Source organism: Ranitomeya variabilis, chromosome 2 (genome assembly GCF_051348905.1).
Source record: "Ranitomeya variabilis isolate aRanVar5 chromosome 2, aRanVar5.hap1, whole genome shotgun sequence".
NCBI classification, from domain to species: Eukaryota; Metazoa; Chordata; class Amphibia; order Anura; family Dendrobatidae; genus Ranitomeya; species Ranitomeya variabilis.
The window spans coordinates 3,279,457-3,291,862 of NC_135233.1; the positions used below are offsets into that span (position 1 = coordinate 3,279,457).

Here is a 12,406-nt window from a genome sequence, read left to right on the forward strand (position 1 = left end):
AGAAGAGTGGGCAGCTTTACCACCTGAGAAAAAAAAGAACCTCATCTACAACTACCACAAAAGACTTCAAGCTGTCATTGATGTTAGAGGGGGCAATACACGAGATTAACCCCTTTACCCCCAGGGTGGTTTGCATGTTATTGACCGGGTCAATTTTTACAATTTTGACCACTGTCCCTTTTATGAGGTTATAACTCTGGAATGCTTCCATGGATCCCTGTGATTCTGACATTGTGGTAAAGTTTCTTTATTACCTGCGCTTATTTCTGAAAAAAATGGAAATTTGGCTAAAATTTTGAAAATTTCGCAATTTTCCAACTTTGAATTTTCATGCCCTTAAATCACACGTCACACAAAATACTTAAGTAACATTTTCCACATGTCTACTTTACATCAGCACAATTTTGTACCCCAAATTTTTTTTTCATCAGGGAGTTAAGGGTTAAAAGTTGGCCAGCGATTTCTCATTTTATTCAGTCGCCATGACAGCACAACGAGAGAGCGGATCCGCCCTTCAGGGACAGGAAACCTACAGACATAAAAGGGCGGTACCTCTCTCCCGCATCAGTTGGTTTCCTGTCCCTGACAGCGGAACCTCTTCAGACGGGCCTTGTGAAGAATGTCGAAGACAAGAAGTCCCACTCTTGACAGGTCGATGCAGGTAGCGGGGGTCCCCTACCTCGGCCTGATCAGAGGGCTGGAGGCACCACACGGCAGGGGGACTGCTTGTGTAGGTGGCAGCAGGAGGAAGCGGCCTTGGGTGAACAGGCCGGCTTCGATGGTGTCCGCAGCCGTACCTTGTGATTGTGGTCTGTGTCTGCTTAGTGCCGCGTCCGCCGGGGCCTCTGCGGTCGGTCGGTGCCTTGCGGTGGGTGTTTGCTCTGGTCCGGGAGGCTGCTGCCGTCCAGGTCTGCGTGTCTGCTCGCAGGCTGCTGTCGCGTCCGGAAGGGGCGTGTCCGGATGACTGTTGTGAATTCCGTTCTCGGGCTCCCTCCTGTGGTCGCAAATGGTACTTTGGTGAGTTCGGTCCTTGGACACCCTCTGGTGGCTTTGAGTGGAATTGCTGATCTTTGAGGTTGGCTTTCTCAGCTGCCCTTGCTTATTGCTTCTGCTGGCTTCCCTATTTAACTCTGCTCAGGTCGTTAGTTCATGCCAGCTGTCAATGTCTCAGTACTGGTTCATATCTCTCTTGGATTTCTCAGATGACCTGTCTACTCCAGCAGAAGCTAAGTCCCTGCTAGTTCATTTGCTGTTCATTGGTTTTGAATATATTTCTCAGTACATGCTATGTTTCTAGTCCAGCCTGCTATTATGATATTTCCTTGCTAGCTGAAAGCTCTGGGGGTGCAGAGCTGCACCTCCACACCGTGAGTCGATGTGGGGGCCTTTTTGCACACTCTGCGTGGTTTTTGCAGTTTTTAATACTGACCGCGTAGTTCCCTTTCCTATCCTCTGTCTATCTAGCGAAGATTCGGCCTCCTTTGCTAAAATGTTTCATTCCTGTGTTTGTCACTTCCCTCTTAGCTCACAGTCAATATTTGTGGGGGGCTACCTTTACTTTGGGGAATTTCTCTGAGGCAAGGTAGGCTGCTATTTCTATCTTTAGGGGTAGTTAGCTCTTAGGCTGTGAAGAGGCGTCTAGGGAGAGTTAGGCACGCTCCACGGCTATTTCTAGTGTGTGTGATAGGATTAGGGATTGCGGTCAGTAGAGTTACCACCTCCTCAGAGCTTGTCCCAGGTTTTCTGTTTTAACCATCAGGTCATTTCAGGTGCTCCTAACCACCAGGTCCATAACAGATGACGCGGCGAGCGGCGCGGGCTGATGACGCGGCCGGGCATGCGCAGTAGCGCTCTTTTCCAGCCGATGGCGGCGCCCAGCGTCTGGGGCGGACCTGGCTTCAGGGGGGAGGTCCGGCGCTTTCATGGGGGGCAACGGGGGCGTGGCACGGAGCGGAGGACCGGACTCCATCGGTATTCTTACCGGGATCGGCACCTGGAGTTCCCTGCTGACCCCCATCGGGGGGCGGTACCCTGGGGGACCTATTTAAAGCGGTACGCATGGGCTGCTGAGTGTTCCTGTCCATTCCATAATGCAGTCGCCGGAGGGAACTCGGCAGCAGAGCAGCCAGCAGCCGCTTCAGCAGTTGGAAGTGCCTCAGAGAAGCTCCCAGCGTCTGTCTAGTGGCAGTAGCCGCGCTGGTGGAGCAAGAGGGGCCCAGAAAGGAAAGTCCTCAGGCCGTAAAGAGTTGCCGGCTACAAAGGACCCCCCATCTACGGTACCACTCATTGTTGGCTGGGTAAGTGATCTACGTGAAAGTTCACTTATTGATTATTGTCCCCCTTATATTCCCTCTCTCTTTACTAGGGGAGGAAGTGTTTGTCTAAAGCCAAACATAGGCAGTGTGCCGAATGTGCAGAGCCACTTTCAGATGGGCACATAAGGAAATTGTGTAAATCCTGCGTACAGCGCTTATTAGAGGAAGAGGTTCCTGACCTGACTTCTACGTTAAGAGAGATGGTTAGGCAAGAAGTCAGAGGTTCCATGAGGTCAAGGTCTCATAAAACGGAAGCTAAGAAGAGGGTTGATATTGCATCCCCTGTATCAGATGTGGTTTCAGACTCGGGTGAACTGAGCTCAGGATCCCTCCCGTCTACTTCCTCCGCTGAGGATATGGAGTCTAGTCGGACCTGTTTGTCTCTGGATAAAATTAACCATCTAGTCAAAGCGGTTAACAATACAATGGGGATAGAAGAGAGCCAATCAGAAAGCTCCATTCAGGACATCATGTTCAAGGGTATTGATCGGAAATCCCGAAGAGTCTTTCCAGTAGTAGACAAAATAAAATCACTGATTTCTAAAGAGTGGAAGAAACCCGAGAGGAAGGGGTCACTTCTGCCTGCATTTAAAAGAAGGTATCTAGTGTTGAGCGATACCGTCCGATACTTGAAAGTATCGGAAAGTATCGGCCGATACCGGCAAAGTATCGGATCTAATCCGATCCCGATACCAATACAAGTCAATGGGACTCAAGTATCTGACGGTATCCCTGATGGTTCCCAGGGTCTGAAGGAGAGGAAACTCTCCTTCAGACCCTGGGATCCATATTAATGTGTAAAAGAAAGAATTAAAATAAAAAATATTGCTATACTCACCTCTCCGACGCAGCCTGGACCTCACCGAGGGAACCGGCAGCGTTCTTTGCTTAAAATGCGCGCGTTTACTTCCTTCCGTGACGTCACGGCTTGTGATTGGTCGCGTGCCGCCCATGTGGCCGCGACGCGACCAATCACAGCAAGCCGTGACGTAATTTTCAGGTCCTGAATGCCTAATTCTAGGCATTCAGGATTTTAAAATTACATTCCGGCTTGTGATTGGTCGCGTCGCGGTCACATGGGCGACGCGACCAATCACAAGCCGTGACGTCACGGGAGGCAGGAAACGCGCGCATTTTAAAATTACGTCACGGCTTGTGATTGGTTGCGTGCCGCCCATGTGACCGCGACGCGACCAATCACAGCAAGCCGTGACGTAATTTCTGGTCCTGAATGCCTAATTCTGCATTTAGGACCTGAAAATTACGTCACGGCTTGCTGTGATTGGTCGCGTCGCGGTCACATGGGCGGCACGCAACCAATCACAAGCCGTGACGTAATTTTAAAATGCGCGCGTTTTCTGCCTCCCGTGACGTCACGGCTTGTGATTGGTCGCGTCGCCCATGTGACCGCGACGCGACCAATCACAAGCCGGAACGTAATTTTTAAATCCTGAATGCCTAGAATTAGGCATTCAGGACCTGAAAATTACGTCACGGCTTGCTGTGATTGGTCGCGTCGCGGCCACATGGGCGGCACGCGACCAATCACAAGCCGTGACGTCACGGAAGGAAGTAAACACGCGCATTTTAAGCAAAAAACGCTGCCGGTTCCCTCGGTGAGGTCCAGGCTGCGTCGGAGAGGTGAGTATAGCAATATTTTTTATTTTAATTCTTTCTTTTACACATTAATGTTGTTTCGATCCCGATACCACAAAAGTATCGGATCTCGGTATCGGAATTCCGATACCCGCAAGTATCGGCCGATACCCGATACTTGCGGTATCGGAATGCTCAACACTAAAGGTATCCCTTTGAGGAGGAGGCATCATCCTCATGGGATAAGGTCCCGAAACTGGATGTGGCAGTGGCAAAAGCATGCAAAAGAACGTCTCTTCCCTTTGAGGATTTAGGGAACCTGAAGGACCCATTAGATAGGAAAGCTGATATCTTCCTAAAAGGGGCCTGGGAGACTTCGGCGGGATCCCTGAGACCAGCAATAGCGGCCACCTGCACAGCTCGGTCTTTCTGGTGTGGTTAGGTCACCTAGAAGATCAGCTCAGGGACAAAGTCCCTAGAAATGAGATTTTATCCTCTTTACCCATAATCCAGGATGCGGCAGCCTTCCTTTCAGACGCATCAGCAGACTCTGTCAGATTAGCCGCCAGGTCTTCAGCGTTATCTAACGCAGCCCGGAGAGCGCTGTGGATAAAATGTTGGCCGGGAGACTTACAGGCCAGGACAAAACTTTGCAGCATTCCCTGCGAAGGGGCTCATTTATTCGGACCTGTCCTAGATGAGCTATTGGAAAAGGCGGGGGATAATAAAAAAACGCTTCCCTTTCTTAGGAAAACCCTTTTACAGGCGAGTTTACAACAGCGAATGGTCTAACCGCAGAAGGCCAAACAGAGACTCAAAGAATCTACCAGATACGACAGCAGCAGGAGAAGAGGTAAAGGATTCATGTTTAATCCTTCACGGGACTTTAAGAAACCTCAATGACTGGCGGAGCAGGTGGGGGGTAGCCTTTTGGCCTTCTACCCAGCCTGGATACAGATCACGAATAGCCCGTGGATTCTAAGCATTGTAGAAAAAGGACTAAAGTTCGATTTCCACCGTATTCCTCAAGACAAATTTATTTTGACGCCTATTCGTTCTTCCCATGCAGAACAATTGACGCTAGAGGCTGAGGTCCGAGAACTTCAACAAAAAAAGAGTTCTGATCAAAGTTCCTACGGAAGAAAAAGGTAGGGGGTTTTATTCCCCTCTGTTTCTAATCAAAAAGCCTGACGGGTCATATCGTACTATCATTAACTTGAAAGGCCTGAACAATTTTTTGTTGATTCCTTCCTTCAAAATGGAATTTGTAAAGACGGCAATAAAGTTGCTCTTTAACAACTGCTTCATGGTTGTCTTGGACCTCAAGGATGCCTACTACCATGTTCCAATACACGTAGAACATCAAAAATTTCTTAGGGTGGCGGTTTCTCTTGAGGGCACGGTAGAGCATTTTCAGTATCAGGCACTTCCCTTCGGAGTCGCGATCGCACCCCGGGTGTTTACAGAAATCATGGTAGAGGTTATGGCACACCTGCACGAACAGGACATACTAATAATTCCGTATCTGGATGATTTACTGATTGTGGGTCATTCGGAATCACATTGCAGGGACCAACTAGACAAGGTGATGGGAGCATTGCACAGGTTAAGCTGGATTATCAATCTTAAAAAATCTCGCCTACAGCCCCTAAAAACACAAGAATTTCTCGGTTTCATCATAGACTCTAGTCAGCAGGAATGCCGCCTGCCAGATTCAAAAGTAACTAATACTCAGCAGCTAGTCACCAGGGCAATTAACAAGCCCTTAGTCTCGGTAAGAAGTGCAATGTCTCTCTTAGGTTCCCTTACATCTTGTATTCCGGCCAGAACGCTACAATGGGACGTCCTTCATAATTCTTGTAGTCTAGGAGCTCGTCTCTACAGTAAATTTTCTCTTTCTGCTGAATCGACTCATTCACTTATTTGGTGGTCACACATCCCAAATCTACGTAGGGGGGTCCCTTGGACAAATCATGTGACTAGAGTAGTAACTACGGATGCTAGCCCTAAGGGATGGGGGGCTCACTTAGGAGATGATTGGGTCCAGGGGCTTTGGTCTGTCTGAACTGGACTTATCCTCCAATCTAAAAGAACTATTAGCCGTAGAACGCGCCTTGAATAGTTTTCTTATACCCCTACAGGGTCGTCATGTCAGGCTGTTATCAGACAACCAGGTAGCTGTGGCCTACATTAATCGTCAAGGAGGTACACGGTCCAATTCGTTAATGAATGTCGCGGATCGCATTTTTCAGGTGGCCGAGAATCATCTTCTCTCTCTTACGGCTCTTCATATAAAGGGAAAGCTCAACACCATGGCCGACTATTTAAGCCGCAACAAGCTCAAACAAGGAGATTGGTCGCTAAATCCAGCCATCTTCAATCAGATCGTACAATTATAGGGTTGTCCAGTAATAGACCTTTTTGCCAGCCGAGGGAACAAAAAATTACACCAGTTCTGTTCCCTAAATCCAAGAGACAACCCATATGCAGTGGACGCTTTTCTAATTTCATGGCACTTCAGTCTCGCATATGCCTTTCCCCCTCTAAACCTAATTCCAATAGTTCTGAGGAAAATTCGGGAAGACAGGGCCCGGGTAATCTTGATAGCCCCATTCTGGCCCAAGAGATCATGGTTTCCTTGGCTGAGAAAGATGTCTATCAGCCAACCATGGATTCTTCCAGAAGTACCAGATCTGCTCTCTCAAGGCCCAATCTTCCAACCACGAGTAGCCAACTTACACCTAGCGGCGTGGAATTTGAGAGGTCTTTACTAAGGGGGAAGGGATTTTCTCGGGATTTAATAAATACACTTCTAAAAAGTAGAAAACCCTCTACAACAAACATTTATGTTAGGGTTTTGAAAAAATTTCTATCAAGTTCAGGGGCTCAGATTGACCAGATACCATGTATTAATCAGATTCTTGAATTTTTGCAAAAGGGTCTAGAGATGGGCTTGGCTACAAGTACTCTCACAGTTCAAGTGTCAGCTCTGGGGGCGCTATACAATCTTAACTTAGCCAGCAATCACTGGATATCCAGGTTTTTCAAGGCAGTCACTAGATCCAGACCAATCTTTAGACAAAGGTTAGTTCCATGGGATCTAAATCTTGTTCTCTCAGCCTTAACGCAAGCCCCATTCGAACCTATTGATAATATCCCAATAAAGTTCCTATCAATTAAAACAGCCCTCTTAGTTGCGCTCACTTCCGCAAGAAGGGTTAGTGATCTGCAGGCACTTTCTAGACATCCGCCATACATGCAATTTAGGGAGGATAGAGTAATCATGAAACCTGATCCCCTTTATCTTCCAAAAGTTGCTTCAAAATTCCATAGTGTACAAGAGGTAGTCCTACCTTCATTTTGTTCTAATCCCACTAATGATATGGAACGTGAGTTTCATTCCTTAGATGTAAGAAGATGCCTCCTTAAATATATTTCAGTTTCAGACGCATGGAAAAAAAATAACTATTTATAGCTTATCAAGGAGTGAGGAAGGGTCTTAGAGTATCTAAAAACACTCTTGCTAGATGGATCAGGGAGGCGATTTCTCTCGCTTATACAGCAGGTGGCATGGAGGTTCCGGAAGGTATAAAGGCTCACTCCACGCGGGCCGTAGCATCTTCCTGGGCGGAGAGATCCGAGGTGTCGATCGAAGACATATGTAAGGCGGCCACATGGTCTTCCCCATCTACCTTTCTTAGGCACTACAGAGTAGATCTGGGTAGTTCCGCAGACCTCACGTTTGGGAGAAGGGTACTTGAGGCTGTTATCCCTCCCTAATCTTCCTTCCCTGAAAGTCTCTCGTTGTGCTGTCATGGCGACTGAATAAATACGTACGCTACTTACCTGGTAGCAGTGTTTTTTCAGGAGCCCATGACAGCACCCTTATATTCCCTACCCTATTCTTTTCTTGGATGATTCAACACCTTTTCGGTTTTTCCTTTAAATTTTCATGTTCACTTACATAATAAAATGTACTTAATTGTATGCTGCATCTGTGTTACTAACCAAGGTGGTCCTCTCATGCTCTGGAACCAACTGATGCGGGAGAGGTACCGCCCTTTTATGTCTTTAGGTTTCCTGTCCCTGAAGGGCGGATCCCCTCTCTCATTGTGCTGTCATGGGCTCCTGAAAAAACACTGCTACCAGGTAAGTAGCGTACGTATTTTTACAACACCTTTTTTTTTTTTTTTTTTTAGGGACCACCTCATATTTGAAGTCCCTTTGAGGGGTGTACATGACAGAAAATACCCACAATTGACACCATTCTAAAAACTACACCCCTCAAGGTTCTCACATTCAAACCACATTCAAGAAGTTTATTAACCCTTCAGGTGCTTCACAGGAATTTTTGGAATGTTTAAAAGAAAAAATATATATATATATTTTTTTTCTACATAAAAATTACATCAGATCCTTTTTTTTTTTTCGACTGTAACAGATAAATTGGACCCCAAAAGTTGTGCAATTTGTCCTGAGTACACTGATACCCCATATGTGGAGGAACCACCGTTTGGGCGCACGGCAGAGCTCAGAAGGGAAGGAGCGCCGTTTGACTTTTTCAATGCAAAATTGGCTGGAATTGAGAGAGGACACCATGTCGCGTTTGGAGAGCCCCTGATGTGCCTAAACATTGAAAGCCCCCACAAGTGACACCCTTTTGGAAAGTAGACCCCCTAAGGAACTTACCTAGATGTGTGGTGAGCACTTTGAACCCCCAATTGTTTCACTAAAGTTTAATGTAGAGCCATGAAAATTAAAAAAATAATTTTTGTAGAAAAAAAATGATCTTTTAGCCCACAATTTTGTACAAGGGTATCCGGAGAATTTGGACCCCAAAAGTTGTGCAATTTGTCTTGAGTATGCTGATACCCCATATGTGGGGGGGGGAACCACCGTTTGGGCGCATGGCAGAGCTCGGAAGGGAAGGAGCGCCGTTTGGAATGCAGACTTAGATGGAATGGTCTGCAGGCGTCACGTTGCATTTGCAGAGCCCCCGATGTACCTAAACAGTAGAAACCCCCCACAAGTGACCCCATATTGGAAACTAAACCCCCCAAGGAACTTTTCTAGATGTGTTTGGAGAACTTTCAACCTCCAAGTGTTTAACTAAAGTTTATAACACAGAGCCATGAAAATAAAAAATCATTTTTTTTCCACAAAAATGATTTTTAGCCCCAATTTTGTATTTTCAAAAGGGTAACGAGAAATTGGACCCCAAAACTTGTCCAATTTCTCCTGATTATGCTGATACGTCATATATGGGGGAACCAATGTTTGGGCGCACGGCAGAGCTGGAAGGGAAGGAGCACTGTTACTTTTTCAACGCAGAATTGGCTGGAATTGAGATCGAACACCATGTCGCGTTTGGAGAGCCCCTGATGTGCCTGAACAGTGGAAACCCCCCAATTATAACTGAAACCCTAATCCAAACACACCCCTAACCCTAATCCCAACGGTAACCCTAACCACACCCCTAACCCTAACCACACCCCTAACCCTAAATAATAGAATACTTTTTTTATTTTATTATTTTTCCCTAACTAAGGGGGTGATGAAGGGGGGTTTGATTTACTTTTATAGCGGGCTTTTTAGCGGATTTTTATGATTGGCAGCCGTCACACACTGAAAGACGCTTTTTATTGCAAAAAAATAGTTTTTGCATCTTTACATTTTGAGAGCTATAATTTTTCCATATTTTGGTCCACAGAGTCATGTGAGGTCTTGTTTTTTGCAGGACGAGTTGACGTTTTTATTGGTAACATTTTCGGGCACGTGACATTTTTTTGATTGCTTTTTATTCCGATTTTTGGGAGGCAGAATGAACAAAAATCAGCAATTCATGAATTTCTTTTGGGGGAGGCGTTTATACCGTTCCGAGTTTGGTAAAATTGATAAAGCAGTTTTATTCTTCGGGTCAGTACGATTACAGCGATATCTCATTTATATCTTTTTTTATGTTTTGGCGCTTTTATACAAAAAAAACTATTTTATATATATATATTGCTGGCACTGTATGGCAGCTCGTTTTTTGCGGGACAAGATGACGTTTTCAGCGGTACCATGCTTATTTATATCCGTCTTTTTGATCGCGTGTTATTCCACTTTTTGTTCGGCGGTATGAGAATAAAGCGTTGTTTTTTGCCTCATTTTTATTTATTTTTTTACGGTGTTCACTGAAGGGGTTAACTAGTGGGGCAGTTTTATAGGTCGGGTCGTTACGGACGCGGCGATACTAAATATGTGTACTTTTATTGTTTTTTTTTTTTTTACATAAAGAAATGTATTTATTGGAAAAATATTTATTTTTTCTTTAGGAATTTTATAAAATATATTTTTACACAGTATATATTTTTACCTTGTCCCGGGGGGGACATCGCTATATAAAGTCAGATCGCTGATGACACTTTGCACAGCGCTGTATGAGAGCAGCGATATGACGGGCAGTGCAGGAGGCTTCTCGGCTCCAATGACAAGCCACCTCCCTGCAGGACCCCGCGGCCCTCTTGGATCCGGGGGTCTGCAGAAAGGGAGAACCTCAGAACGCGATCACATCGCGTTGTTCTGAGGGTCTCAGGGAAGCACACAGGGAGCCCCCTCCCTGCGCGATGCTTCTCTATGCCACCGGAATGCTGCGATCTTGTTTAATCGCAGTGTTCCGGGGGTTAAAGTGCCGGGAGCTGTCCGTGACCGCTCCTCGCACTTAGTCCCGGGTGTCAACTGAGATAATGAGCTGACACCCCGCCGCGATCGGCCATTCTTCCCCCGTGAGCGCGGCTGACAGCATATGACGTACTATCCTGTCCATGGGAATTGGGGCCCAGGTCGGAATAGTACGTCAGATGGCAGAAAGGGGTTAAGAAATGGGGTGTGTGAACTTTTGATCAGGGTCATTTGGATGTTTTTTGTCATTATGATTTAAAAAGAGAAAAAACAGTAGATTGACAATCATAGAATGATAGAGTTGGAAGGGACCTCCTGGGTCATCTGGTCCAACCCCCGGCTCAAAGCAGGATTCACTAAATCATCCCAGGCAGATGTCTGTCCAGCCTTTGTTTGAAGACTTCCATTGAAGGAGAACTCACCACCTCTCGTGGCAGCCTGTTCCACTCATTGATCACCCGAACTGTCAAAAAGTTTGTTGTCTAAGGGGTATCGTTTCTCCTTATGGAGAGTGACATACCATCTCTGGCTTGTCAAGGTAAGGAGGCTTATTTGCCGTACAATGCTCCTCTAGGAATTTAAATATGCAAATTGCCTCTTCTGAGAAAAAGAGGACTTAAACTCTACAGCGCCACCTATTGGAAGTAGCGATCCTACAAGTCACAATCAACCCTTTAACGAGTCGTGCAATATGACTTAGGATAAAAGCCAAATCAGTATCTCAATTCGCAGACACGGTGTTTCGGGCTGTTGGCCCTCGTCAGTGCGAAGCATGAGAACTGATTTGGCTAGGTGAGAGGCTCTGGACTGGGGTCTAAGGGGTATCGTTTCTCCTTATGGAGAGTGACATACCATCTCTGGCTTGTCAAGGTAAGGAGGCTTATTTGCCGTACAATGCTCCTCTAGGAATTTAAATATGCAAATTGCCTCTTCTGAGAAAAAGAGGACTTAAACTCTACAGCGCCACCTATTGGAAGTAGCGATCCTACAAGTCACAATCAACCCTTTAACGAGTCGTGCAATATGACTTAGGATAAAAAGTTTGTTCTAATCTGTGTCTCCTCCCATTCAGTTCCATCCCATTGCTTCTAGTCTTGCCTTGTGCAAATGAGAATAAAGATGATCCTTCTACAATGTGACAGCCCTTGAGATATTTGTAGACAGCTATTACGTATCCTCTCAGTATCCTCTGAGCTAAACATTCCCAAATCCTGTAACCGTTCCTCATAGGACATGGTTTGTAGACCGGTCACCATTCTGGTCGCTCTTCTCTGAACTTGCTCCAGTTTGGTGATGTCTTTTTTATAATGTGGAGCCCAAAACTGGACCCAGTATCCAGGTGAGGTCTGACCAAAGAGGAGTAGAGGGCAATAATGACTTCACGTGATCTAGACTGTATGCTTCTGTTAACCCCTTCAAGATGCGGCCATTTTTCGTTTTTGCGTTTTCGTTTTTCGCTCCCCTCCTTTCCAGAGCCATAACTTTTTTATTTTTCCGTCAATATGGCCATGTGAGGGCTGTTTTTTTGCAGGACGAGTTGTACTTTTGAAAGACATCATTGATTTTACCATGTCTTGTACTAGAAAACAGGAAAAAAATTCCAAGTGCAGTGAAATTGCAAAAAAAAGTGCAATCCCACACTTGTTTTTTGTTTGGCTTTTTTACTAGGTTCACTAAATGCTAAAACTGACCTGTCATTGATTCTCTAGGTCATTACGAGTTCATAGACACCAAACATGTCTAGGTTATTTTTTATCTAAGTGGTGAAAAAAATTAAAAACTTTGCTTAAATTAAAAAAAAAAAAAAAAAAAAAAAAAAAGCACCACTTTCC

At 45.7% G+C, this 12,406-nt stretch overlaps 1 protein-coding gene across 8 annotated transcripts in view; it reads left to right on the forward strand.

Moving 5' to 3' along the window:
* Positions 1–12,406, forward strand: part of LOC143804107 (uncharacterized) — a 188,447-nt gene that overhangs the window by 94,710 nt on the left and 81,331 nt on the right. Inside the window, exon 1 of one of the 8 annotated variants that reach the window (XM_077281854.1) lies at positions 8,427–8,611. The exons of the other annotated variants lie outside the window; for them this stretch is intronic. The gene's annotated coding sequence lies outside the window, so the exon portion shown is untranslated. Of the gene's footprint in view, positions 1–8,426; positions 8,612–12,406 lie in introns of those variants that run through there. 8 annotated transcript variants of the gene reach the window in all.